At 37.1% G+C, this 25,990-nt stretch overlaps 1 protein-coding gene across 2 annotated transcripts in view; it reads left to right on the top strand.

Annotated features, from left to right (window-relative positions):
- palld (palladin, cytoskeletal associated protein) overlaps positions 1 to 25,990 on the top strand; it is a 189,606-nt gene that overhangs the window by 9,321 nt on the left and 154,295 nt on the right. The gene's annotated exons all lie outside the window — the stretch shown is intronic.

Genomic DNA, 25,990 nt, shown 5'->3' with positions numbered 1-25,990 from the left:
GTGGAAGTTGGAATTGTGCTGTATACACAAACATTGTACTGTACATATTATTCAACAAAAATAATGACATTAAATGAAAGAAAAAGCAATTTGGAGCAAACTAATACTAATACACAATATCTTCTTGGTCCCGGCATGCAATTATCTTGTTTTCAGATGGACAGGGAATAAGAGAGGGGGCACACACACAAGATTTCTATGCACCCAAAGCAGCAGCAAGGATATTGTGTGACCTCAGTTCAGGATTAAAAAACGCTCAAGTGCAGGGTCTCCCTAGCCATGTAAGCAAAAATTATCTTTATTTCATACTTAATAAAATGTATACACAGAGTGGTAAGTGGCTCCAGACTAGAATTAAATGATGTGTAATTTCTCAGGGCACTGATCAATTTGTTGTACAACAACCTTAGAAATTGTGTGCATGCACCAGCAGACAGCTTAGAAGGAGCATCAGCTGGTCAGGAATGTTTGTTGGGACGCTCCACTTTTCCTGGATGACTTTCTAAACAACTGTTAATGGATTAGCTATCAGGTGTTTGGTTCCTTTAGTTTGCCAGGCAACAGCTCATCTCCAGCAAAATGGGGTTCAGATTTAGCAACAGCTGTTCCAAAGCCTGTGAATTCAGTATTACAAGATTGCTGAACAGATAAATCCTGTAAAAAGTCCACTTTCTGTTTGTTTGGGTCAGTGCTTCATAGAAGTTTACTTATAGATATCTGTGTATTTGTTAGGTTAAATTATTTAATCTCTTGTTCTTTTGATTATTTCCATAGTTCCTTTGTTAAAACAGGCACACAAGATATTTCCTGTATGATCCAATAAGTAGGACAAGTAATGTGTGAAGCTTAACTAGGACGCAATGTAGAACCTCTTGTATAGTTGACAATTTACCCGGTAAGAGCTAAGATTAAACTTGTAAAGAGATGGTCTCAAAAAGTATCATATTATAGTATCCTATTACTAGATAGTATCCTATTACTAGATATTGTAATCCTTCCTACTGAGCTTGGCCATTTCTGGTAATTCATTCATGGTGGTTTTCCCCTGGTTGACATGGTTATATATATAATAAATACTTGCTACAAGTTAATTTTAGCATTCAATATTAGTATTCAGAAAGATTATCCAAATAAATCTTCGTTGGGTTGCTTTATTCATTATGTTGGGGATATAAGAAATAGTAAAATTTTCCACTCTCCATACAGAGTGGGACTGCATTAAGAGCAACAATTAGAGGTCCTCTGCACTCACTCATTATCAATATATGTAGTTGGCCAGCTTGAAGTATATTGCAATATATGGACAAACAATTCCTGTTTTGCTTTAAGGGGAGGGCATTTATTTGTAGCTTAATGCACAGAATGTCTTAATGTCCTATATATATTGATAATGGGGGAGTACAGAGGACCTCTTGTTTGTCTATATGAATTTTATGGTCACAACCTCATTGCACCCCCGCCTAATGGTTTAAAATTTAGTGGTGAGCACATCTTTCCCTTTTTTGTTATGTGCATTAAAAGCAAGGTTTGATATACAAAAGGAAAATAATACAGAAGTTTAATGGCTTCAAGCTGGTGTTACTGCCCTTGTGTCAATGTGTGCATGTGCACTTCATTTTACAGAACAGGCTAGGGGTGCAACTTGTCTGGTTTTGAACCAAACAGCCCTGTTTTTGCACAGGCTGTCCAATTAAAAACAACTTTGGAAATCCAGACAAAACTCTGGGCTGATGGCAATTGCAGCCAACCCCACCCACCCAGATTTGGGTATAAAGAAAGGTGGCAACCCTAGAACAGGGTGAGTGGGTGTACTGGTCTAGTTTAAACCACAAGCTGCAACCATCTTGCACCTGTATAGCAGGCTGAGGCGAGGAAGCCCGAATGTGACTGACAGAAAGTTACAAGACACTGGGGCACAGTACATTAAGAAGGGGATGAATCTGGGATATCTGGGAAAAATGGGGGCCTAAGCATTTTCAGTGGGGGCAGAAAGAGACTGTCTTAAGCACTGTCACCTTCAAATGCATTACAAGAAAATGTGAAGCAAATCAGATGCCCACATATCAAACTGGTGCAGTTATTATATGAAAAAGTCCAACTGTATGCAACATTGTAAAAATATGCAGTCATTGTAGTATATTCTAATGATATGAACAGATAAAAACTTAACTCACGTGCAACTGGACAAGCTTCTCAAAGGACATGTATACTTACAAATATCCATCTAGAAGAACATAAAATTAAATGGTTCCAGATGGAGATAGAATAGGTTTCAGATGTACTGGCTGTCAGACATGTATAGCACTCTGTCAGGAAGATGCAGGTGATGCTCATGTTCAATGAAAAATGACGCTGAAGTCTAAAAGGATAGTTTTATGTAATTAATGTGTAAAAAATATTGATGAATGAATCTGTCCCACTTCGCCAAAAATTCATGAAACTGTGGAAAAATTCAGGAAATTGGGCAACCGCATGACTTTTTTGACGCACGAGACTTCTTTGACACGACTGTGACTTCTTTAACGCGACCGCAATGTTTTTGACATGACTTTTTTGCTGCAAATTTTTGACACAACCGTGACTTTTTGATACAACAGCAACTTTTTTTTCCTCTGTGAATTTTTTGTTGCAGCAAATTTTTTTCCAGCAGTTTTGCTGAAAAATTTGCCAATGGTGAAAAGCGGTATTTTCATAGCGGATCTATGCTTGAAAAAAAATGTCCTCATCACTAGTACAAAAAAGGTAAAAGTAAACCAAAAAGCTGTTTTTTTTTGTAAATCTGGCAAACTTAATATTGGCTTGCTTTTAGGATTTTATAATATCAGGCCTCACATTTGGCAGTGGATGGTCAGTTTGTTCTGTACAGGGACACACAATGCAATAGGCATGTTGTTTAGTTCAAAAATGTATTAAACAAATAAGAACATGAACCTAGTTTTCTGTAAACCTTTAAAATAAAAGGACTTATTTATAATTATTAGCTGGTAAAAATGGATGCAGGATTGTGCTCACAAAGTGCTTGTACCTACTTGTGTTCAGCTATACTAGCACCATGTAGGAATTTGCTGGCTAAGCTTGATTTGGTGTATAAGGATCATGCTATAGGCAAGGAAGCACTAACTGTAAGTACCAGTCTCCCTGGATATGTTGCACCTAATACAAATCCTCTTTGTGGCATAAGTTGAATTGCACACAGTTTTGGAGGGAGCACATGTGCACACCCATCTATATGATGCCCCATATGTAAGGATTTGGTTTGGACATTAAAGGAGAAGGAAAGTCATTTTGGCATTTTACTGCCAATAGATTTGCCACATTAGTGCCACCTAGAATAATATATTTATTCTGCAGAAATCATTACCATACCTGAGTAAACAGCTTTAGAAGCTTTCTCCCTTTGCTTAAGGGATCACACAGTCCTAAGGGAGGGGGTGGGAGTTCTTAGCATTCTAGTAGGAGGTCGAGCAGGAGAGAGAGGAGAGAACTGAGCAGACTCTGGCCACCGGAATTAAGGATTTTTCTGAGAGAGGAAGTCAGACACTGGAACATCATGATTACAAAAAAAGAGTCAAGAAATCCTGTGTTTCTTTTGATAGAGGACTCAGCCCAGCATTACTGTAAGTGCTTATAGACCTTTCTGATAAAGCTTACTTAGTTTTTACCTTTCCTTCTCCATTACGAGAATTTGTAATGTTTCTGTGCACCTACTGCTGTGGTTCCTTGGGCCATATACTTTATGCTTTAACAGTGACCTAGAGGGCAATACTTTGTCTGCAGAGACCTCAGGAGGAAGGGGACCTCCCACCATTTTTGGGTGCCAAGAGACCAGAGGTAAAGCTGTCAATGATAGTTACAATATAGGTATTTTTATCATGCTGTGTCAGAAGTGGAATGAAGCATTACCGGTGATGTAGCCTGGATAAATATACCCCCTAGTGTCCTAGGCAGCTTCAATTACCTTTCTCACAATCACTCAGGATCAGGCCCCAAAAAATAAATATCCTGGGTATTTAGATCTCAGAATGGAGGGATTTTGTTTTCTGATGTATTTTCTTATCTTTGGGTTTTTACTCAAACACTGTACTCTGTATGCACATGAATTCTCTGGAAATGTTAAAATAACATTCCATTTTTGAAACTACGGAGGTCAATTAACAGTGCTGAAATATCGAAGGCTGCATTAAAACCATATGTTCTAACAGTATATTTCAGTGAGTTGTCCTTTCAATCACTCTATAAATTTACAGACTGCATTTCGACTGTCCTCTTTTTATGCCTCCTTTGTGATCTGATCACTATTAGAGTAAAATTACTTGAGTGGAAACAGTTTGATGGTGATATGTTGAAATACACAGTCTAATTTATGTATGCAGAGCCTCAGGAATGGCTGCTATAAATTATATAATGTTCATTTTAATAAACCCTGGGGAATTCCTCTAATAGGACCTGCACTATGCAACTACAGAACCCATTTCTTGCATTTCATAGAGCAGGGATAAAAGAACAGTTAGCACAAATCAGTTCAGCTATTATACTTTGCTTATTTTTCATTATTTATTAAGTAGCAATAGTTGCCAAACAATTGCATGGCCGCCCAAGGTAAGGCCCAGCTTGAAGACCAGTTATCATTATTTGATGTGCTTTATATTAAAACAACTATGGCTAAATGGCTGAAAATCACTGTGTTATGGTTTAAGGGGAACCTTGGTCAAATGTTGGGTGTCAAAAGGCTTTGTAAACAAATACGTTTAAAAATCACTGAGGATGTTTCACCTAAATGTCATCAGAAATTGTGAAATTGTACAGACCGCAACCTTTTCATTCAGTTCTTTTAGATGCTTTCCCCAGTTGCAGGGGTATAGCAATAGGAGGAACACATATGTCTGATGTGCCATATTAATATATAAGTGTGCAAAAGTCATGTTCTAGAAGGATTTGGTTTGAATGGTTTTGCTTTAGGGCTTTATAACTTCTATTTTCTCATTTTGACAAGCAACCAGTGAAAATATACTGTATGTTGTCAGTAGAGGTATTTGCCCTGGGCCCCATGGGGAGAGAATGGAGACACCTATTGGGTGGATTCAGGCCATTGTAACTGGAAGGCTGTAAACTGAATTGCAAACTGAATAATTCCAACGCCACTTGGTGGGGGCCACAGCTTTTTATATTGGCATGGCTCTCTGTTCCTGAACTCTTCAACTCAAGCTTTAGAATCTCTAACTTGTGTACTAATAATGATATAATACAGGCATCCAACTGACTTTCAGCTTGTTAGGAATGTAGAACACAATAATTACAGTACCTCCTAGAATACTACTATTTTAGGCACAATTATCAGTTATTTTGGTTTTAACTATGAGTTTTGTTGGACCTAAAGTCAAATCTGGAATGAATCAAAATATTTTTAGTTTTATATCACTGATCCCATGGCTCAACCAGCATATAACCATGCAATCTGCACAAAATGCTGCCCATTGCCAGCTCACAGAAGTGGTTTACCGGTATATAAAAACTTGAAACACTTAAAGCCATAGGAAATTGGACCCCTCTTAGCACTGTTGTCACTCCCTCTTATATAAAAAAAAACAAACCTTTTGAACAGTCATATTTTTTAATAGATTCTTACACTAAGTGGAACATGAAGTAATTATTAACAACACATTTTCACCTAAAATCCTTGGGAAATAGCTGCTAAACATTAAACATGTCTAAAGCTGCCCTCTTTGCATTCCATGCCAGATAAACTAAAATACCTTGGAGCAGATAGCATCCATAAACTCTTGGGCTCATGGCACACATGCCACTGGTGACAGGAAGTTTCCATTAAAACCAAGGATAAGATTTACCAATGGGTTCAGCTGAAAAACAGCATTGGAGAATACTCCATATACCATCAACCTTAATATCAAGGTTTGTGTTAGGTAGGAGAGGTCTAGCTTCTGGTTTACAAACAGCTGTGAAGCTGCCTATTCATGTCCACACCCACCTCGTGAGCAACCCAACCAAGAAACTACAGTTTTTAATTAGTATAGAAGGCTTATTTTATGTATGTATAGTATTTACTCTATGGATAAAGGATTAAACATATAGTATGTGTTGCTTATGTTATTCACAGCAAGCCAAAGATAGAGCTCCCTAGACAGAAGATCTACAGATTTCCATTCACTTATGTAGGATAGTTAGGGGTGCATTTATCAAAATGCTTTCAATCGCCCTGTAATAAATATGCCCCATAAAAACATTAAATAAGGTGAGCTCTAGTTTAGGTTTCATAGTTGTATTGGGTGTATCATTACCTTAATACATTTGCCTTATTAAATTGGGATGTTGAATACAGCTAATGTAAAGCTGCAGAGATTTTATGTAGCAGCCCAAACTACATTTGCTTTAAATCCACATACTCAAGAAATGACTTGTCACTGTACAGCAAGTAATGCAGTACATTCGTAAGACAATGGGGCTCGTTTATGACCACTAAGCGCAGTTGCGGTTGTGCAAAATAGACAGTTGTTGTGCAAAAAAAAAAACATTTATTACTTGCATCTTAAGCCATTCCTTGCCCTTCCACATAGTTGCAATAAACTCCTCTTCTATTGCTGCAGGGGTGGTAGCTCCAGGGTTTCCACAGCAACCTGTGACAAACTTGCAGATAAAGAATCAGGCATGGACATCATTTTGATGCCTAACTCTGAAAATGCCAACATCCCAAAAAGTTTCTTATTTGCAATAAAGCGCACTTGCAACTACAAATGTTTTAGCACATCGGCCACAATAATTTCAAGCACATTGCCACATTATGGCCACAATTAGAGTTGATTTTATGCATTACACAATTTTCCATTCTGAGAATACCTTGAATTGTTCCATTGCAGAAATATATCCAAAGTCAACCAATAAGATAACTTATAAAGCCAAAGTTCTGCTTTCCACAGAACCATAAGGAAATAGCTCTTACCTGAAAATATTATCAGCTAAGAATCACACAATAACTTCCCTTATCAAACAGGAACATGTTTAGGTCTTATTCTTATTGTGATCCTTCTGTAGCCCATATGTGCTTAGCAACCATGCAAATACTGGCCATGGTTTGCTTTGGACCAATAAGGGCAGAAAATGTGAAACTTAATTTGTGTTGGAAAAGATCTGCGTAAAGTCTCCCCATTGCTCCTGTACAGTAATTCTACATTATGATCTCATCTGTAGCCATTCAGTATTTGGCTCTGATCTGATCTACATTCTTTCCAGAGAGCTAACACTTCCTGCAATATAATTCAAGTGAAATGATTGTTTTCATATAAATGTTTAGTAAAGTATGTTGGTAAAGGATAAGGTACACAGAGTCATAAATATCCATATGTTTGTATACAAATATGGCATATATTATTTTGAATCCTGTTATCCAGAAAGATCCAAAATGTAGCAATACCAGTTCCTATTGTGTCTTATTTTAGCAAACAATTATTTGCTTTTACTAGTATGCTAGCCCTCAGTTGTGACAACAACTGCACTAAATATTGCCCCCTTCAGGGTCAGACTAGCGTACCAGAGACTTGGTGCTACCACGCGCTAGAGGACCCCAGCCTAGGATAATTTCAATTAGCTCAACCTTCTTTCCTCCATGGGCCTATATAATAACTGATTCCATTTTGCACTTTCTATATATAATTGGTGTGAGAGAGGGTCCTGTTGTCAGGTAGGACCTTGGAGTCCCAGCTCACCTTGTTACCAGCCACATATTAAATCTTCTTGCTAGCCACACTACATAGGATTCTAAGCTGACTTTTAACTTTTTAATCAATCAATAATCTACCATGTACCATGAGGAACTTACATGTGGTCACTATTCTTGGGATAAGTTAAACCCTACCTCTGTGGTCCACATTTACATGAAAACTGATAAACAACTTTGCATTGTTTTACAAAGGAATACATTTTAAACAATGTCTCAGGCACAGGATTCCCCTTTTGCTTGGAATATAAAATTCCATAAAAACAAGTAATTGTTTTAATGTATAATCAATTAGTATAATGTCCCTTAAATATGATAGTCAACCTCACTGTTTAATTTGACATGGCAACAATGATTAAGACATTTTAATCTACTATAGTCAATCTAATGGTCACATTCTCACTCCTGTGTGTCTATTCAAATGATCTCTGTTTCTGTATAGGATGCAATTGTGTAGGCCACTTCAGTTTCAGACACATCATATTCAGTGGTTTTAGGTATCGGCCCTCCAGGTAACACTTTTCTAAAATCCCACCAACATTTTTTCAATTGACAAAAAGATCACAGTGTCTTAATAACAGTCAGCACATTCATCTTTGCAGTCACCAGGCTTGCTTTTGCCAAATCATTTTAAATCCTTAATATTGTATTTAGCTTCAAGTGAAATGCTTGGGTATATACTGTAACTCTTGTAGGTGTCTATAGGCAGGGATGTCAAATCTGGTTTAAAATTCCCTGCCTTCTATTTCATCTCTAAAGTCCATTATCTCCACCAGCTTTTCTTTCAATCCTTAAGGTGGCCACACACGTGGCGATTTCCGATCTTTCGCAAGAAAGATCGTACAATCGGCCACTAACCTTCAGGGCTGAAACGGCAGATAAGGAGGTAGAAACAATAGGATTTCTACCTCCTTCTGCCGATTCAGCGCTGAAGACAGATTTTGATCAGGCGCCTTCTATGGCGCCCGATCAAAATCTTTTAACCTGGCCGATCGGCAAGTTGACCGATATCAGCAGCCTCCTGCGATATCGGTCGACTCGCCAACTTACCATACACACACCGAATATCGTATGAAACGAGGTTTCGTACAATAATATCAGTGCGTGTATGGCCAGCGTTAGATGCAACCCTTTATTTTGACATATGGCTATTAGTGTATCTTAATAGAATGTTTTATTGTAGTGGATTGTAGTGCATCAAATAAACTTATTTGTAGCACTAATACAATACAAAAAATGTTCTTATGCATTTGTAGGAATCCTATATCTATTATGGTATACAGCTGCTTCAGTGAGTTGTTCAGTAACAGAGACAGTTTGCCTCAGTCCTGTAACACATAACATGAAATCTTATTAATTTTTACTTTATGTTTACTTCCCAGGACCAGTAAAACTATTATGTGGTTGCTCAAAACTGCTTGACTAGATGTTGTCAGTTTTGCCAATGTTACTGCATGTTCACAACCACATGCTGGCACTGGCATCTTCTTTGTTCTGATTTTTACAACCACAAATTCAATTACACAACATCTCAAAGATGTACTAAAATGTAAGGAAAAATGAGTTACATCATCCCCTGCATGCTTTCCAACTGAAACAGCAGGTTTTTTTTTCCAGCAGTAGCCAAACAAATTGACATCTCTTATAAAAGATTTTAAAATTTAGAGTGTTGACCAGGTTGTAATCACAAACCCATAATACGTTGACATCTTTAGACAATTAAAATTGCCATGCATCATGGAGAACAGACATATGTGATATTAATGTAGAAATAGATTAAATAAGCCATCTGGTTATTTACAAATGCAAACGGCTGCAAAACTGAGCACAAAGGTACTTAAAGGACAATGAAAGTTTAATTTAAATTAAAAGTAAGTCTAAAGGCATTCTTTTTAAGTACTTACTGCATATCTAAATTCCCAGATCCCTGCTTGCTTCTCTGAGATATGGTGCTGGCAGCCTACAGCAGTGTGAAGACTACAGTGACATCACTGAAATCTCTCTCCCCTTCCTGTAGGTGCCAGCGGCAGCCTTCCTATTCTCTGAGCATGTGTGTAACTTGATCCTGTCTGCTGTTCTGAGCTACACATACCCACCAGCCAATCAGAAGCGGATCTGGCAGAGGGGAGGGGGGGAAGGGAATGAAACACATGTGCAGTATGAAGCAAGGAGGGAAAGGAAGGGAGAATACCTTTTTAGAGATGGCTGCCTGTTCTAGAAAATGTGAAGTAAGTGTGACTGAGTAAATATTTGATTAGGTGAGCCAAAAGTGTGGCGTTTTTACTAAACAATAGGAGGACTATTGGGCAGTATGCTTTTTAAATTTTGACTTGCATTCTCCTTTAAATTCATTCATGTTCCTTTTTAATTTTTGGTGAGTGCCAACACTCCCTCCTTTCTCTGATGAACTGCACACAGCTGCACACGTAACACTGCTGATTTGTGTACATATTGGTACATTGCAAGCAAGTTGTGGCAGATGCAACTTAGGAAGTGCTGGAATAAAACCATGGTGATTTGAATCCAAATCCTGCACTTTGCATTTGTGCTTCCATTCATAAATGAGCCATCTGGTCTTAAAGATATTTTCTCAGGACACATCTATTGAGCTTTATCAAATGAGTGAGCTTTGAATACAAGGTACTTTTCCTTTGTCAGTGCTTTTTTACAATCCATTGTTGTCAAAGTGACTCAGGGTGATCTTACCGCTTTTGGGCAATAAATTGCTCTCATTCATAACAGTAAGAAGCCTAACTAAAGGATAACAATATTTTAAGGCCTGCATCTTTAATACACAGTGGAGAATTTACCTCACAAAAGTTGAACCGGGTTGATATAAGGAAGAACAAGTTGATATACAGAAAAAGAAATAGAATATAACACTGTTGAGAAGCACTGTTACTACACAGCAGAAATAAACTACAGGCCCCTGTATGACCCTAAAAGGATTGCTTCATTGACAGATATCTAATCAGAGATCATTCATATATCCACAGCCCTGGTTAGGAAATTTTGTAGGCTAAAGATCAGGAAACAGACAGTTATGTGAGAGACAAATCTACACGGGTCTCCTATGTGATCAAATTGTTGGCCCAAAAGAGCAATAAAAAGATCAATACAATTTGATGCGCTACTTTGGTTTGCAAATAAGGCATAACGTTTCTGATATAGTGATCATGCCAATAAAGCATATGTTTCTGTAAATGGCCAGCTTTAGTCTTTTTCAGCGCCTGCAAAACCAACACCATGGATCTCTTAAGGAGTTTAGTTGAAATATTAGAATTAAGGTGGTCATACACTGTAGGATCTGCTCATTTGGCAAGGTCGGCAAGTGAGTGGATCTTCTCCTGATATACCCACCTTCAGGTGGCCGATATTGGGCTAATTCGTTTGGCCCTAGGAATTAGGGTAATTCGCTAATTCATTTGGCCCTAGGAATTAAATCAGCGTGCATAGGCGACATCGGTTCGGGGACCACATCAACGAGTCAATGCGGCCCCTGATCCAATGGAAAAATCAAACCTGCCTGATTTTAGGCCAGATGTTGGTCAGGGAGTCCCTGCCCATACACTGGCAGATAAGCTGCTGAACCTTGGTCTAAAAGGCCAATATCAGCAGATTAAATTGGCCCGTGTATGGCCACCTTGAGAAGGGTTCCCTTTACCAGGTTACCAATGTCCATTACCTTAATTTTTTTACCCCTTTAAAAAAATGTTGGAAACTTTTTCAGGCTAAAACGCTTTTATTTCCCATTTGCTTTGTTTATATTTATTATTGAGGGTTGGCCAGATACAAACAGCTGATATTGGTTTTTCCATGGTCTAGTCTGTTGGAAACAACTCCTAGATTTGCCTTTAGTTTGTACAGTGAGATAGAAAAAATTGTAACAACATGAGAAGTCCTCTGGACAGCATACAGTTTAATAGTACATATTTTCGTGTATAGTGACCTATTATTATTGAATATATTGAATAACTACTTCTACACGGCACTTATGCAACGCATGTTATTCATTTTTATCTAATGAATAAAATTGACTGTGCATTATCGTGGTATTTATAACATCAGTAATGTGAATTGTTCAGGCACCACTATGTCTGTCCTGTTATACAATGAACTCTCTTGTGGGCTTGTCTTAAGTTTATGTTCTCATCTAGGTTCTTTAAGTGTTCCAAACACTCCCACAAGATTTGGAAAACAAAATTTCAATAACTTAAACCTTATCATAACATGCACCTCTTTAAGTCAAGCTATTTCAGAAAGTCAACAGTTGCAGAGTTCAAGTATGTGGACAATAAAAGGGGAGATATAAAAGAGCTATAGACTAAATATGGGCTATATTTAGCAGCACTGTGTGTTTCCATTTAATGTTCCAAGTATTCATAAAAAAACATTGTCTAACCAAACGCTTACACATTTATGACCTGTCTGGTGCATGCTCTAACATTTATTCACCACCAGTTTACTATTAACCCTTGTGAAAATACATTACTTCATTTATTTTACATGGACACCAAAAAATAGGTCTCTAGTGTCTGTTTGTAATCACATTTTTTCAATTTAAAGAAATACCACTTACAAACTGGTCTTTAATTGCAAGGCTTGACCTTTACCTCTTATGAACAAGAAGTAAAATGCTTTCAGCCTTGATCCACATGCAATATTGTCATTATCGGAAACTTTCTAAGTGATGCTGACAGCTGTAGTGGCATGCAGAAAAGGGTTGTTTTTTTTTTTATAAAGCATGCCTATTACATTTTATTCATGCATTCACAGCACTACTGATTTAGCTCTAAAGTTATATCCATCTCTTTGTAAAACCACTTCTTAATTTGCCGTTTGCAGATCATACAATAACCTTGTTAATTTACCACCTAAGGAATTATATAATCTCCAGAGAACTGGCACAGAACCTGCCATTTAAAACTGAATAAAGAAATGTTTTACAGAGACAAAGAAACAGTTAAATGAAAAGTAACCGGTGAATAAATGTAAGAAGATAAGTAAGTTATTTAATGCAAGATCTAAATGACAGCAAAAAGATGAATGCGGGTGTTACTATCCTGTCATTCAGCCTTGAAGTCTACCATCAGGCAAATTTCAGACTAATAGGAATAGCTGGAAAGTATGTGAATATGGTTCTCATATAAATGAACAGTTGATCTTGGTTCATTAGATGATTGCTAAGCTTGTTCTCTTTTCATAAAACCCTGGCTCCAGTTCCGCAGCAGTGAATCTTCTGGGCTTTGTGCAATTTATCTGGCTCCAACATGGCCACATTGCTCTACTATTATTCTACTTTTTCATTATCAAGCTATAAAAAAATACTCCTATAGGCTCAATATATCCCATGGTATTCAGGGTTAAACAAAGTGTGGATTCCAGAAATTATATGTTTTTATTAAGCAAAGTATTTCAAATATTTTATACATGCAAAGCAGAAACATTAGTATGAAAAAATGATAGAAAAAAAAGAGAAAATTTTTTGCTAAAGCAGTATTCCATTTACTCTCTGTGGACCTTAACAGAAATACGTGGATCTTTGGAAGTCCTGGTTTTTCTCAGTCACTCCTTATAGTTATAGACTGAATATTATAAAGGTGTTTTCTGATGCACTGGGAATAATGCTTGGGCTTTTAAGATTATTTCATATTATGTAATGCCAGGGCCAGACAGGTGTCTACCTATTGAAATTACAGCAAGCTAATCATAGGCACAAAATGGCAGCATTTGACTGGGAGCATGCCTGCCATGCTCAGTGTAGTAGGCTACAAACAAAACTAACCTAAATCATTTTCCTATAATAAGTAAATATTAAAAGAAAACTATGCCCCCGAACAATGTAGATCTCTATAAACATATATTGTATAAACCAGCTCATATGTAAAACCAAGCTTCATCTAAATAGACCATTTTCATAAGAATATACTTTTTTAGTGCTATGTGCCATTGAGTAATGTTAAAGATGTAAAAGAGCAATATTTAAGGATATAAATATATATTCCAGGTAGGTGATAGTCTTTAATAGGCCACTTAATATGATATAAATTATCTGTTAGTTAAGAATTCATTTTGGGGTTTAGTTTTCTCCCAGGGGAAGTGGGAGGATGATCCTGTAGCGCCACTGTAGGGTCCAATAAGGCCTAGGCAAAGATCTCATTAGTAGGCCCCTACTGCCAAAAGAAATTTGTAACAGGCAATAAATAAATAGTTTGTCCTTACTAAATTTAATATAATCCCCAGGTGTGCTGTCCTGGACCATCAGCCAAATGATCACACAAAAATAAAAAAAAGTCTCTCTAAAAAAAAGCAGAACAGGTTGGGTAGTAAAACGCTTTCAGTTGATGGAAATGAGGGATCTCCCATATCAGAGGTATATGGTATCAAACATTATTCCAATGTCTGATAGGGGTTCCTTTGTTTGGGTGGACCATTAGCAAATATCCATATTGCCCAGTTATTTAAATGACCCTTGTTACCAGCAGCTTTCATGGTCAAGTGTTTCAACAGGCATTCATTTGTGTGTCACCCACCTGGCCCCTGGCTCTGTCACATGGATATTAGGTGGGATTTACATGTGTAGTTGCTGCCATAGGGGGGTGCAGCCAAGTATTTCCACCTATCTTGCCCCAGCCTTGAACACTTTTACAGTTCACAGGCTGCATTGCTAATTGGAAATTGGTTCAGAGTCATGCTGCAAACAGCACCGAGAAACTATAGATAGTATACAGCTTCCATTTCCAGCGTTAAAAGCAGGTGTATGTTGTAAGCAGTTGCTTCACACAGAGATATTAGGTTTATATTTATGGTGTCAACATGGGCAATTTTAGCACATAGTGGACATGTGATCAGCCAAAAATAGTTCAAGAAAATAGTACAGCAAATGAAAATGAAAGAAAATGGCAGCCTTAGAATGAATCAATGAATGGCTTAACTGGTCCTTTCGTGGCTTTATGTTTTTCCCTTATTATTACTCAGCTCAGATGTATTAAGATGAGCCATAATTGTCCCAGACCAAGTCAGCAGCTTAGTGGCCCCTTCCATGTTTTATACAGAACAGAAGAACTAAAATTTATGGACTTTAATAGCTTACCAATTCATTTTTTTTACTCTTCAGTCTCCCTTTGTCTGCATGGGGTTTTCCAGCACATATTTTTTGTTTCCTCCCACATAAACAGACAAGCTAATTGGCTGCAGATTTAAATTGCCCTGTGTATCTATATGTTGTTTAAGTATGATAGGGTTCTTAGATCATAAGCTCCACTGGGACAGGGACTAATGTGAATGATGACCAATCTCTTTGCATAAATGTGTAATGAAGGATAATAATAATAACTTTTGCATTCAGGCTTCTCAATTCTAAAATGTTTCCTTTGATAATAAACATAGATGCTTATCTTTAGGTGCTGCATTTGGATTCATTTGCTGTAACCTCTAGCCCCACATTCAGTGTATATTATGTCTACAAAATTTTCATTACAAATATTTATTTTTCTATTTAATGAAGCCACATCTAAGAATATAAAAGGGTAAAAAAAAGTAGAGAACCACTCATTATGGTTCGTTTTGATGGAAATAAAATATTCCATACATAAAAGGATATGATCATTTGGGATAATATGAGGAGTTTCTTGTGGTAAGCTAATGCATTTTATAGAGGATTTCCTGTTTCAAGCAGACTGATTATTTTGGTTTTTAAAGGAAATAACAGACGATCAAGGATTCTTTTACAAATTAACAAACTGGTGAGTCACTTATTTTAAGACCTTTTCTAACCTGAAAATCAATTAAAGTACACACTTGTGCACTCTGCTGATTTCATCCTTTATATGCTTTGGATAAATGCAGTAGATAGATCTATAGTGGCGAACTGGCCAACACTTCAAAGCCCACATTTGTTTCAGCCAAAGGCCAGAGTTAAGAAAGGACATATACTTTTTTATACAATCTATACTTTATTAGTAATATGATATTTCCGATTACCAAGAAGAGTGTTGGAACACATAGGTACAATTAATCATTTTAAGGACACCCCACTTGCAAGGCATATGCGGTACTTTCATAAGACTAATCCACAATTTGTACACTTCTTTGGAATTGTGGAACTGCTTCTAAATGCTAGAAAAGGAAACATTGACCAGATACTATTAAGGAAGGAATGTCAGTGACTGAAAACTCGTTCCCCTCTTGGTTTAAATGTGGGGTTTTACCTTTTTTCCCTTTATAAAAAAAATAAATTAGATTAGGACTGCTGTGTTAATCATCTGTGGTTTTGGATATTTCATTATTGTTATACGTCTACTGTGACACTTACACGAACTGCTGCCATGTTCTGCAGATTTTGCAAATGGGCTGTATGGCATTTATTATTACAATATTATAACCAGTAAATGGCCTTGTTATCAGTTCTAGAATATAATGTGGAAATATTGCTCGTCTCCATCTATGTAGTGTTAATGAGGTAGGATTCAAGAATTTGCTAGTGATTTGACCCAAAAAGTTTGATTCCTGACTGTATTCCTTGGTGGTTTATTGACAAGCATTCTCACTTCCTGAATGACGCCTTCTCACTTGTCTCTCCACACAAGTGAGACAGGCTGTTTTATAAGGTTGCGCCCCGTGCGTACTGATGTCACATGAACATATGGGGCGCGATCAATCAGATTCTACTGCTGAGACAGGGCCTGTAATAGATTAGTGGGCCGAGTTCACCCCAAGATCACCCAGGCCCGGGACGACTGTCCCCCCTGTGCTCCCCTGATGGCGGCCTTGCTACACCGAGTCTCCCAGTCAACTGTTATGTCACACCTGTTTAGATATTTAAGGTTTCAAATGGAGGTGATGGATCGTCTATGGCTCTGACGCACTAGGTAGCTGAGTAATGGCCGTTCGGGGGGGGGGCCCATACACGGGCAATTAAGCTGCAGAATTAGTCTGAGGGGCTGAAATTGGCAGCTGAAATCTGCCTGCATTTGGCCACCTTTAATTTTAGAACCAGAAAGCTTCTGAAATTGCAAACTGGTGAGCTGCGGAAAAAAAAGCTAAATAATTCAAAAACCACAAATAATGAAAATAAAGACCATTTGCAGCTTGTCTCAGAATAGCATGCTCTACATTATACTAATGGACCCATTTATAATGGTGTGTTAAAAAAAGGTGCCAAAATTCACCACACATCGCCAGGCTTGGTGTTCGAACAGTGAAATTTGCCATTTAGTTTACAGCTTTTTACATCATTTTTTCCAGAGGATTTCATTTTACACAGCATAATAAATAGGCCCCTAAAAATTAATTTTACGGTAAACTACCACTCATTTTCATAGTATCATGGAAGATTTTCTCTGCTAATTCTGGAGATTAATTACTGCATCTGTATCACTCCAGTAAAAACTCAAAACCCACCTGGACCCACCAGCCATGGTAAGCAATATATATAAGCTGATTTTATAGAACTTGTCACAGTCCTCAGTCCCTTCCAACTCCATGGGAGATAGGCCTTTAACCCAAGATAGAAGTGTTATTACCCTTTGTTTGCAAGGCATCTAGATTGCTGCAGCTCAGTAGGTTGAGGTCTTAGTTAAAATAGGCATTTTGAAGTTTCATTAAAAAACTTTATATGCTAGACTTCCATTTCAGTTTCACTAAATTAGATATTTTTGTAACGTAAACCAGTGATGTGCCATGAACCCAATCTTTTACTTAAAAAACATTCTATTTTTAGCAAGCCACACAAGGCAATTTTTCTTTTACCACTATGGGCCTCCTGGCAGGAGACAGATAATTATTATTACAAGACACAGTCAGAGGTGATGCAGTATTCAGATTCACTGCTACCCCTTTTTGTAAAGATGCTTAAGCAGCAGCAACAGAGATTGTGTTCTGTATAGCCATCCCCTTAATAAAGAATGTGAACCTTCCAGGTAATAATGACAGCACCTCATCACTTTACATGACCTTGATGTCAAAACAAGACCCACACAACTTCCTAATTTTATAGCATCTTAGAGTGCCAACCATCTCTCACCACTGAGGAAACAGCTACCACTAAGCACCAGGGCTTGACTGTACAAGTAACTCATGTAATGCCTTTCTTAAGCATCTTCTTCTATCCCTTTAATATATTATGGACCCTGACCCTTAAAATGCTCTTGCCTGACATTTACTCAACTATCTCTGATATAGAATAAATGGACAAATTTGGTACAGGGAGCATAAGCAAACATGTTTCTATGTGATTGCTACCTTATAGAAGATAACAACTTTATGGTTTAGAATTGCGGAACCCTTGGCAGTAGGCTGTTAACATAAAGTAAATGAAAACATAGATATGCATACTATTTCATTTTATGGTTTCTGTAAAATGTTCTTTTTATGACTGAAAGACAATATTTTTTCACACTTCTAGAGATGCACATTGTACCGCTACATTGATTCTGTAATGTCTTAATTTGTGTAAATAAAAATAAAATATAGTTCTAAAAGTAAAATGCTCTTGCCTTACAACTACCTTACTCATTGCCCTGTTAACACTAGCACACCTATTGCCAGTGCAGCTAGTTTATTCTCTCCTATCCATATCCCCTTCTTTCTCCACTTTGACTGGTGCACTCCTGGTGCCATTAAATCAATGACAGTTCAGCACTTTAGTGTACATACCTGCACCTTAAAAAGTATATTATATTAACCAATTATGGATAAAACATGTCAATAATACATTTTGCATTGTGCTTCTTGATGATTAAGGCAAGGGAATGCTTTGTCTGCTATATAAAAATCAAATAGTTTGAAACACAACCATTTTGCGATACTTGGCACTTGCCACTGAACACACTGTTTATGTTTCACTTTACATTATCAAATTAGGCAGTATGGCAGATCCCTTTTATATGGCATATATACATGGAGACAAAATAAACTCATTAATAATGTGTAATGGGAGTATGAGTTATTCTTATAACAAGGATATGTTTTTCTGTTGAAAAATAATTTATGATATTGAGCTGCAGAGTTATGGAGTTATGCATAGAAACCAATAAACATTTGTCTGTATGTGTGTATATATATATATATATATATATATATATATATACTGTATATGGCATATACATTTATCTTGTCCCTATACCATGGTGTGGAACCTTCCCTACAAACCATGTGAAAGCATAGTTGGTGGTAGCATGGCCTTTCTATTGTTGTAGTATCATGCTTCTCCCACAGGGAGTCCTGGGATTTGTACCAGATGTATTTATTTCAGCCAGCCACATGTTACACCCAGCTCCCTCCGCAGGCTTCCTTATCCAGCCCACTCATGTTTCCTGAATCCCCAGTACTCCCTGTGGAGAAAATAACACCTCAATCCGAAACATCTAAAGAACTTAAACAGTTCATTTGTTGACTGAAATTAATCTTCTTTGTGTGTGGGCAATATTACCATTTCCTACAATTATGCAAAAGACCTGTCAAGAAATGCAGTCATTTTACACAGTCACTTATGGTGTTGTCCTGCTTTTTCGTATAAATAAATATGTATGGAATACACATGACAGGCAGCTCTGACTTGGCTTAGCTGACAGATTAATCCTGTATATTCTCTATACTTGGACATGAAATTATGTTTTATGTTCTGAATATTTTAGCACAGGGGTGCTGAGTAATGCAGTTTATCAATTGCTTAATAAAGTGGTTCCCAAACTACAGGGAAATCCTCCCTAAGGGCCAAATACTTATGTTCCTAGATATTCAGAGAAGAATGACTGAAATATCTGTTGCCTTGTTATGAGCCAAGGTTGAACCTGTTTAAATACTGTGACTCTCAGGGAGCTTGCATTTTTACCTATAGTAATACAGTAAATAAAAGAAGTGGTTTAAATACATAATATATACTTAAAGTAGTGTTTAGCTAGTAAAATGGTCCTGCCTTTAAAGATCCAGTTATATAATATCTTCATATGAATGATGTGGATGTGGAAGGATCATGCTAAAAGATCTTCTCCTATTAATATTATGGCATAGGACCGCTGTGCCACTTAATATAATAGTTCAATTGAACCTGTACCTCCCTCTTGAGTCCCTTATGTTATATTTCATCTTGCCTCTAAGCCAAAGCTCCCAACCAATCTGCACATACAGCACAGGAACTGCATAATATAGTGCTAATATAAAAAGCAATTGTTTATTTGGGACACTACTTAACACTTAAGAACATTTATGCAGTAGAAATCTTATCCCTAAGTTATGCACTGGCTGTGTGGGTTGGTCAGGCAGAAATGTACACCCTGAACTGCCAGTTAGATGCTACTTATTGTCTATCTTGTCATCAATGGATGCCCTGACAAATATGTATCAGTGGCCTATTGCTATAAACACAAATGGGAGCTCAGAGTTTTCCAATAGTTTTAGCATATAGTAGCTAACAAGGGAGTGTCTTTGCTGACAATTATTTATGTGGCTTTTCCCATAGATACCTATAGCATGGTATATTAATGATTAAACACAGCAGTAAGTGTAATGATTTTGGGATGGTTGCACCCAGGTATATCTAATATAACCAAAACAAGTATTACATTCCAGTTTACTTGATACATAACTTTATATGCTGAGAAAGCATATATTAACATTATATAATTTATTATGTTTGTAACTGTTTTTGTCTATGTTTTAGAGACCAAAAGAGCTTCAGCTACAATGTGAGTAATAGTGGTTACTTGGCTACCTAAACATACTACATTTGGTATTTGTGTTTAAAATATAGCATATCCTGCCCAAATGTAAAACACCTAAATGGGACGCTCATATTCTTGTAAGATTACAGGGGTCATTCTTCATCCTAGGGGGTGCAGGAGCACACTAGTAGCATTTGCCCCCCACCCACACACACACACACTGCACCCTGCATTGAGCGCCAGACTCCTGTGTGCATAAAGACAAGGTACGGGGTTGGTAGGGGAAGGAGGGCACCTAGGTTGTTCCCTACACCACCCTTCACTAATACAGCACTGACTATCGCAGTTAGGTCTGTATTAGTGATGCGAGCCACAGGTGTCTGTTCTATGAAACAGAGGCCTGTAGCTATTTGCACTGAAACACAACATGCAAAGTGCAAAAAAAATGCAATAAACAAATTGCCGCATTTGATTTCCCCCTGTTTGAAAATACTTTGCTACCTGTCCTTCCCCCGTCCTCCACAAAAGGCCCTATGGGGTTAAATAGATTAGCACAGGGTATCACACTGGCACAGGCAACTATCATGGTATACATGTTTGTGTTAATTCATACGTGTAGGAGTTACCAAATAGTAAAATATAATATTATCTACAGACTACAGGGCAATGCCTCCATTTATCCAGAGAGCTCACCCTGCCATCCCAGCATGCAGAACAAAAGCTCCTGGCTGTCAGGCAATATTAAGATATCTGTGCATAGCAAACTTTTTGCACGAGGGCAGTTAATTTTCTTGCTCTGGTTTCTTCTCCAGCACATTTCAAGATAATTGCTGTCTCTTTTAAGAATTACAAGTCTGCTCCTTCATGTTCTTTAATGGCAAACAGAACTCACTACAGTATCATGCTGTATATCAATTTGCACTTGATTAATTGACACAAGACCCTAAGACATAGAACAATATATACTTCCCATAAAAAGAGGAATTTGTTCTTTTGAAGACTGCTGTTATGAATTGGGTGCCAATAGTACACTTATCAGCTGCCTGACACCCAATAACCTTTGCAGAGGTTGTGACCCGACCAATAAAATGTTCCAAAACTGGAATGCACAAAAACACTGAATGGAATGTAGAAAATCTTTCATGACTTTCAGTTCTTAAATTCTTTTCTTATCATTTTAAGAGAAAGAGATTTGTTTGCTGCTACACATTGTTTTGATTTATTATTGGCTCCTTTAAAGTCCTGCAAAATAATCAAGATTTACTTTTTTATGTTTTTCATAAAATATTCCTGCTGTTGATTGCCAGCGATACATTTGACCATATTAGATTTCTTACACTGGTGCTTAATTCATCATTTGAACAGATTTGCCTTGCTATAGTTCACTCTTACAAAACTTGTTGCTTTCAAATCATACACTATACATAATTACTTTTTCAATTACTTTATTTTATCTTTTACAGTTTCAGATTAAAAAATGAACATTTTAAAAATTAATTAGTTACATTTCTCCTCTTCTATGTTTCCCAGTGGCAGGTCAATCAGGCAGTTGGATAATAATCTAAACTGTTATATATATTGTTACTATATATTATTTGCTGGCATTTATTTGCAGTGGCACTTCCTAAGCATGTTTCCTGACTTGAAGCTTTACTAATGGCTATTACAGAGCAACAATGTGACCCATTGGTTGGTGGTAAAGATTAGAATCAATTTTTTTTTTTTGGCTGCCCAAGTAAAACAGGTGCAAATCAGCTTTATGTTGGAGTGGACATGTATATGGGTTTTATCCCAAGGGAATCCTCACTGATTTCACTGCTTTACAAAGCAAATATTCCTATTTTTTTTACTTCTGCCACCAGGGAAATACAACTAGAGTTAGAATCAAATTAATTTTTGGCTGTCCAAGTAAAACAGGTGCAAATCAGCTTCATGTTGGAGTGGACACGTATATGGGTTTTATCCCAAGGGAATCCTCACTGATTTAATGCAAATATTCCTGATTTTTTTACTTCTGCCACCAGGGAAATATAACTGTTAAGTTATTTCATCTCCTTGCTCTGTTCTGACAATTGGATGGAAGACAAGTCATATTGGGAATTGTCAGAAAATTATGATTCCAAATGTATTTCCCCAAATTTATATCTGCAACTTAGACATTATTCTTTGTCAATATTCTAAAGGCACAACTCCCTCCTACCCTCCCAATAATAAAACTCATTAAGCATTTGCCAACACAGGTTGATCTTATGGTGGTATTTGTTTATAAACATGTCTGATGTATCACAGAACCCATGAAGAGATGACTTGTTGGGGAGAGACCGCAGAGAAAGTGATTCCTCTATCCACATAGGAGAGAATTCGGGATAATACGAGGAGAACATCACTTTGCACTACCATGAGGGAAAACATATATAGGGTTGTAATGTGATGGTACCATCCCCCCTGCTATTGCACAAACTTTTTTCTGACTCATCATCCTCTGTGTGTTGGCAATGTGAGGAACAAGAAGGCTCATTCATACTTATGCTTGGGAGATGAGTGGAGAGAGTGATCATGATTAATATAAAAGTTAACCCAATGAAATTTACACTAGTAGATAAAATGCCTAGACTGAAAAATCTTCCACAAAAGATCATATAAGAGATAACTTTAGACTTTAGAGGGTATCTATGTATTAGAAATGCATAATGTTAAAAAGATGTAACATGTGGCTTGCCTGCTCATATGTTATATATATATCCTTTGTAATCTGTACCCAATGGTTAATGATGCATAATTATACCCTTTTACTTTCCCTTTATGATACAGATCCTTGGGGCAAGTTGTAAGTTTAAAAGACAAAAAAAAATAGAATCTGACAAATGCAAGCAAATAATACATTCAATTGTAACCATTTGTCTGTAACAGATTTAAGAATGATTTAAGTCAAGCTGCTACTGCTGAGAAATGCCAGCAACTACTGTATCAAATGGTAACAGTTTGCAGATTCCATGACTTGCTTTACTGAGATTACTGGGAAACATTAGACATGGGAAAATTAAATAAACTAATTTTTTAATGTATATTTTAGTAAGTCTTTAAAGAATAAAAAAGAGAAAGCTTTTGCAAAAAAGTAATTATTCCAATAAATATGCTTTGTGAACGTGAACTCCTGACAGAGACAACCAGGCTAACACAGGGATGAACATGTGTGTAATGAACATGTGTGTAGTAAACAGTTAAATAGAAAGGACAACACAATAACTAAGAGAGACCAAAGCTAAAGGTAGCAAAGGTAGAATGTGCATATGTGAAAAATGCACCCAATTTGCTTTCAGCTGGAGATGGCATCGACTAATGTACTGAATCAGAACAGTTTACAGAGTTGGTAAACCACTTCCATAGCTCCCATAGGAAGACATTAGAAGATAAAAAAAAATGAAACTATTCTCTTTGCATTTTTATTTAGAATAAAATGATACTACAAATCATTCCAATATTGGCTATTTTCAGTCAAGTCTCGCTTCACTAGATGCTGCAGAACACCCCCATCATTACCTTCCTTTGCATCTAAATTAAGTAACTGTTATTAGCTAATTATCTGTTACCTAGAAAAGTAAGCAAAAAACCTAGAAACCACAGCACTGGAGCTACTTGCTTGCAGGAGCTGTGAGGAACACAACCTTGCAGGAAGGTAAGCAGAAGGATGATGCACTCACCACCTACTTTGAGAATTATGGTAAAAACACAGTATAGATTATACATTTATATACCACAAAATGTTCTCTCAGCTAAAGTACATCTACTTAAAATCTGGTATCTGCAGCTATACACACCTGCAGCATATTTGCTGGTTTAGGCCCCCCACAATTATCATTGAGAAGCATGTTCTGTACATCTGCACATTTCCCTTATATCAAAATAACTGTCAGTTAGGAACAGGCAAGTTTGGCCAAAAGATTTCTTTGCCAAAGAAAGTTTATTTCATAGCTTAACCACAAGCTGTACAAAAATAGGCAAACATTTAAGGTTCAGGAATAGGGGGATATAAAAGCAACATCTGTCATTCCCCTGAATTCATTTATCAGTTTCCATTTAGTTTTTATTTGCTTTGAAATTGATCAGATAACATGTAATGGTTTTTTTTCTCTTATTGTGAATGGGTTATCATAAGTCTCACTGGTCAGTTATGTAATAAAAAGCAGATTTCCTATGAAATGGAAGTTATGAGGCAGAAATTGGTCTTTAAGTCTTGGGCTTAGTAGACTAACATTTGTCAGGCTACCTTTAAAGTGGACCTGTAACCCAGACATGAAAATCTGTATAATAAAAGTCCTGTTCAAATTAAACATGAAACCCAAATTCATTTTTATATTAACACATCCAAACCCATTATAAAGGCATTTAAAAATCACAGCTGTCAATCATATATTGCTTGCCCCGCCTCTATGCCTTAGGCATAGAGGCGGGGCAGACTATAACTTTAGCTTTCCATTCAGCACTTCCTAGATGTGACTGCACATCTCACTTTTCCCCACCCTCCTCCTCATCTAATTGTGTAGCCAATGCATGGGCCTGGGCAGGTCCCCCATTCTGGAACATAAACAAGATTTTGGCATGATACAAAGCTTGCCTTAATAATAACAGTGTCCACAAAATGGTGCCTGCCTGCTTGCTTTGACTGAGTAATTCCAAGACGGAAGGAAACAAGATTGATATTATTTATATAGAGTAAGTAAAGTTTATTTTGCTCAACTAACAATATAGAAAATAATTTGGACTTATTTCTTAGGGTGACAGGTCCGCTTTAAAGGGGCATAGTGATAACAAACGATGGCTGCTAATAATGCTGTGTAATGGTAAGCAAACAAGGCTTGTGCTGATGATGTGTTTTGACTATTCTTTAATTAAAACATCCAAAGTTTTCTGTTTAAAAAAGGCCAAGTGGATTATTTTTTGGTATTCGTGTTTCCTCTCACTGGAATTTACAGAGTTAGTTTAAGATGAGATAATGAAGTCTGTATAATGAGCTTCTTTCAGTCCCAGTGCTACAGGGCTTTAAAGGGGATCACATTAATCTGCATGGCCCCCAAATGAATATGTGTGACACTCTGCTGTGACTTTCTCCACCCCAATAGCTCACTATGAGTCCTGTATATGTCTCCACTCCTTTGTTAATTTATTGCTGCTCAGGGGTGGGTAAGAGAAGGAGATGTAGAGTGAGTAAAGAAGCTTAAAGGTCCCTACAAATGACATTAGAGAGGTGCATAGAAAGCCATATATACACACCCACCAGGGAGCAAGGGGACCAGATAGAGTACAGAGTCAGTAGCACACAGCCAGATGGGTATACCTAATTTTGAGTATCTTTCTACAAATAATTTCCCATGCTACTTATTTAGATTGAGGGCACAGTTACAACAGACCCATCTGTACATAGAAAGTGACGTACTAATATGTGCTAATCCTGGGTTGCTACCTGGCATGTGTTATAAGTCCATCTCAGAGTTGCTTTCTTGTCAGACTTTGGTGACTGTTGCTGGTGGATGAAGCATCAGCTCCAGTCTTAGGGTTAGATGATCTCAATATGCTGGTATCATACATACTCGAATTTATA

This window comes from Xenopus tropicalis, chromosome 1 (assembly GCF_000004195.4).
Source record: "Xenopus tropicalis strain Nigerian chromosome 1, UCB_Xtro_10.0, whole genome shotgun sequence".
Classification (NCBI taxonomy): domain Eukaryota; kingdom Metazoa; phylum Chordata; class Amphibia; order Anura; family Pipidae; genus Xenopus; species Xenopus tropicalis.
Note: the sequence above shows the minus strand (reverse complement) of the source record. Positions and strands in the feature narration are given on the sequence as shown.